Source organism: Salvia hispanica, chromosome 1 (genome assembly GCF_023119035.1).
Source record: "Salvia hispanica cultivar TCC Black 2014 chromosome 1, UniMelb_Shisp_WGS_1.0, whole genome shotgun sequence".
Classification (NCBI taxonomy): domain Eukaryota; kingdom Viridiplantae; phylum Streptophyta; class Magnoliopsida; order Lamiales; family Lamiaceae; genus Salvia; species Salvia hispanica.
Window position 1 is genome coordinate 10643324 of NC_062965.1, and position 4680 is coordinate 10648003.

Sequence of the window (4680 nt, forward strand, 5' to 3'; positions counted from 1 at the left end):
ACATCCCTAGAATCCTATGAGTTTAGTTACACATGACTGAATAAACTAAAAACATAGATTGAAGGGAAAACAATTTGAACATAAAACTAAAGCAAATAAAACCCGTAGGTTGAATCCTTGTCGTTCTTGATGTTCTTGAAATCCTTCTCCAACTCCTTGCACAATTGAAGTACTCTAGCTTTTGATCTCTATGAATGTGTTCTTGTTGTGTGAAAAACTCTTTTTGATGAAGCTTGAGGTCCTATTTATAGGGGAAGATTATTCCTCATCATAGAAGGAAAAGATCTTCAAAATTTGGTAAATCTTGGAGCAAATCTAGGGCTGGTCGGATTCGCCGCCTTTCTCCGGCGGGCCGCCGCACCTTGGCCGGCGGTCGCCGCGTTAAGTCCGAGACTACGACCCTTCGGTGGCGGACCGCCACATGTCCTCCGGCGGTCGCCGGGCGAGACTCTTCTCCTAGCGTAAATTTCCGAGGCGGGCCGCCACATAGCTCTGACCGCCGGGCGCCGGCGGTCGCCGTACAACTTCGCTGGCGGTTGCTGGTCGCCGTCTCGACTCCAGATTTCCGGACTATGCGTTTTTACTCCCCTTTTCGGCTCAAATATGCACATTTCTCACAAAACACGTCAAAATACCAAAATGTATAGAATATGCAAATAATGGACATGTAGAGTGATTTTGATAACAAAAACGGACCAAATAATGGCCTTAAAACAATGCAAAATCCGGGCGTATCAACGAGATTGAGAGATTCGGAGAGAAAATGCAGTGAATGGCGATGAGATTGAGAGATTCAGAGAGAAAATTCTGAGAGATTCATAGAGAATGCAGTGGTGAATGGGGCGACAGATTGAGAGAGAAAATGGAGTGAATGGTGTGGTTGTTGAAGGTGGAGTGAATGGTTAGAGAAATGAAATTGAATGTGCGCGCTGAATATTATGTAAATTGTCCATTTTACCCTTTCGTTGAGTTTGTTAATTCAATTTATTGATATTTTTTTTATTCAATCTCAGCCTTTGATTTTTAGATCAAAGGGTCCATATTTAGTCTCAATTTGGGATTAAGGGGCTAAACTCATTAGAAGATGATCCGGGTAGTGTTATATTGCTAACTCATAACTTAATTTCTAACTACAACTGAATAATAGCCATTAGATATTCAAATTAAGGGCTTAGATCATTAATCCCTAAATGTCAATAAGATCAACGAAAAACGTCAATAAGACCACATGATTAATTCTAAAAAATATCAATAGGGGTATTAATGTTAATTAACTACATGTTTAGTTATAACTAACTTTTAAAAGAAATCTCAAAACTTTAAATTCATATAACATATATCAAATTAAAGATAATTTCATAAGGATTCCAAAGATATCCTTCATGCATATGTTCCGACGTCAAAATTTGAAAAAAAAATAGAAATTTTTAAATTTTTTTTCGTACAAGCAGAAATGTCAACATACTATATAAAATATGTTAATATAATACATGTAGAATGTCAATATAAGCATTGTGTTGACATTCTCAAAGCACTGTGTTGATATTTTCGAAACACTATATTGACATTTTCATCAAAAACCCTAATTTGGAATTTCTTTTTTATCTTTTTTTATTTTATTAATAAAAATGAAAATTACACGTGGCAAATTATAGACCACACATTTTCTAAAATCATATAGCCTTAAATTAGTTATAGTTAGCAATTAAATGATGAGTTAGTAATTGATCACTCCCCTAAATAAATATATTATTTTATATTCTCTTTATCCCGGATTCTGATATTAATTTAATTTAGAAACTCATATCACCTTTTTCCTCTAGTTTTACTACTCCATTATTTTAATTTACAAACTCGATTATACTTTATTATAATAACATTTGATACTCTATGTTTTGAAAAGTTAAATAAAAAACTAAAATTTTTTATATATGCTTAATTTATTATTAAAATGAAATATTATCCATTAGTACAAAGTAGTCTATATATGTTAACGAAGAAATAATTAAATAAGAGAGAATAAAAAATAGAGATGATGCTATTTATATTTTAAGAAATATTTTATTTTTAATAGGACCATCTATAATGGAAAAATGTTCTATTTTTGTAGGTTAAAAAGAGTATGTAAGTTAGCATTACTATTAATTAACTTAACGGAAAAAAAAATTGATAGAACGCTGCCATTTTGAATGCATGACACAATTGCGGTTGTTGGAGTACAACAGACAATATATGTAAAATAAGAGATAAGAAAACAAAAGTAGTTGAAATAATGTAAATAATGAGAGATAAGAAAACAAAAAACAGTTGAAATAATGTAAATATTGATAAAGTAAAATAAAATTAGAGCAAATGGCGTCGAGCCTATTTTATGGAACGAATGAAGAAAATAATGATAAAGAGAGAACTGTAATTTTAGTCCTGGATATTGTAATAATATCACTCATGGTCTCTATTCTTTAAATCTACTATTCTGTCGCCCAATAAGAGTCATATTTAATTATGCCATGGCTTTTAAGAAATATAAAGAAAAGCTGAATAAGTAGGTGAAATATGAGTCCCACTTAGAGTGTCCACATCAGTGGAACAGCCGCGGCTCAGCCACGAAAAAAAGTTGTCCATGCAGTCATCACAGCCATGCCTCAGCCACAAAAAAATTGTCCAGCCACGCCACAACCACACCTTTTTTTTTTATTATTGTCGGTATATTTTAATTGGACTAGAACAAAATTAATTGTGCAAAAATAGATAGATTGGAATGGAATGAAAAAATTAAATTGGGAATAGGTATTTTATAAATAAATAAAAAAAATTTAAAAAAAATGGAAAAGTACCGCCGCAGCAGTCTCGCGGCTTGCAATAGGCCTCAGCGTGTCGCCAACAGACCGCCGCCCCCGCACACACCACTTATAATAAAATGTAAGTGGAATAAGTTGGTGGAATATGATGTATTATTACTGTAATACCCGCTTCTTTCATTATCCTTTTCGTTGATGTTTAATGTCGAACTAAAGAATCTTCGCTCTATTGCTTCGTTGTGTTAAATAAGAACTCATTACTTACTGATGCTTAGTGTTGATAGTTCGCAAAACAAAACCTTGAAGTGAAAATCAAATGAACTAAACAATTGGAATTTACATTGTAGAATGTCAGGAATTTTCGAATAGCAATTCTTACTCAATAAACGAACAACTAATCTTCAAAATACTACAATACTTAGAACAAGGCTTCCAATAAAGGAAACAAAGAAAGGGAAAGATAAATGTGCATGGAACAAATGGCATCGGGTCTCTTTTTCCGGGCCGAAAGTTGCGGCCGTTTTCCGATCAGCCGTTGGGCCGGGGTATCAAGCTGTCCCGGATAGCAGCTTGGCAACCAAGTTTTTCTCGACCTGCAAGGTAGAGATCAGTTTTTGTCCACTAAGGATCATAAGAAAACAAAAGGGGCTCTTACCATAGGGATGGAGACAACTTTTCTTTAGTTATAGATGACCAAAGAATCACCATAAGAGGCAAGTCAGCCCTGCAGCTCCTTTGGCACAACAGCCACCTGCTTCTCTGCACAATCAAACAACCCCAATTAATAACTAGTACTAGGTACCCATAAAGATGCAAGTTTTGCAGCCATGAAGGAGAGACAAGGAGATCACTAAAAGTGAGATTTCTGCAGCATAGCAACAAACGATACAGCAGCCATTTAAGGCTCAAGAGTACCCCACAATCTGCCTATAAAGGCCCCTCCATACCACACACCAACTCCTTTCACCCACACTTCAAAATTCAGCAAAAACAGAGAGTTAGAGGGTAGAGCAAGTAGTGAGCAGCAGCAAGTCAGCCACTCCCTCAATTTTCAGAGGTAATACACCTCCACCCTTTCCTCCCAATCATTTTTCATGCCATCATATAGAGTCACCACAACTTAGGAATCACAATCAATATAAAACAAGCACGATAGGCTGCCTTTATGCTATAGTTTTGTAGCAAGTTCTTTTAAGGGTTAAGCTCTTTCCAGTGAGCAAACAAATAAATCCCAACAAGTTCAAGAAATCCCCATTAATCACAATATAGAGCTTCTGCCACAAACTCAATTAATGGATTCAATAATCAAACTCCCACAAGATCAAAGCTTGAAATCACCAATAGTCAAGAATCGATTGTTACATAGGTTGCTAAATAAACCCCGATTTGAGCTAAGCAAAGGAAGGCAGCAAAAACTTAGCTTATAGAGAGGAACCGGAGGAAGGGAAAGGCGACGCCTTCTCCCTAACCGGGGCAGTAACGGCTGTTCCACCGCGTCGGGAAGCGGCGAGGCCTCAGCCGTGCGGCGACGGCGGAACTGGCTGGCGCGACGGTGATGCCGAGAACTCCTCCGCGTTTTCAACGGAGAGCGGCGGAGGAGCACAGGCGACAACCCCGCCTTACGGAGTGTCTGACTGCGACGGCGGTGCTGCCTCGCTGAGCTCACGTACGCAACAACACCGGCTGTCACCGGTCCAGGGCCGGCTTCGGGCGGCGGTGCTGTGTAGCAGCTGAGAGATCGAGCTCATAATCCGGCGAGAGGCGTCGACGGTGGCGGTGAGAATGAGGCGATACCGCCGAGAGAGAGAGGAGGGAGAATGGATTAGGGTTGTGCGTGTTGAATTGGGAATTTTGTGATTTGTTGAGAGAGAGACACCGATGG

At 37.9% G+C, this 4680-nt stretch overlaps 1 long non-coding RNA gene across 1 annotated transcript; it reads right to left on the reverse strand.

The window, feature by feature from the left end:
• Positions 1 to 3098: 3098 nt before the first annotated feature.
• LOC125216635 lies at positions 3099 to 4680 on the reverse strand. The gene is made up of 2 exons (XR_007175440.1): positions 3454 to 4680; positions 3099 to 3391 (listed from the first exon to the last, which is right to left on the reverse strand). It is a non-coding gene; the product is annotated as an uncharacterized LOC125216635 (long non-coding RNA).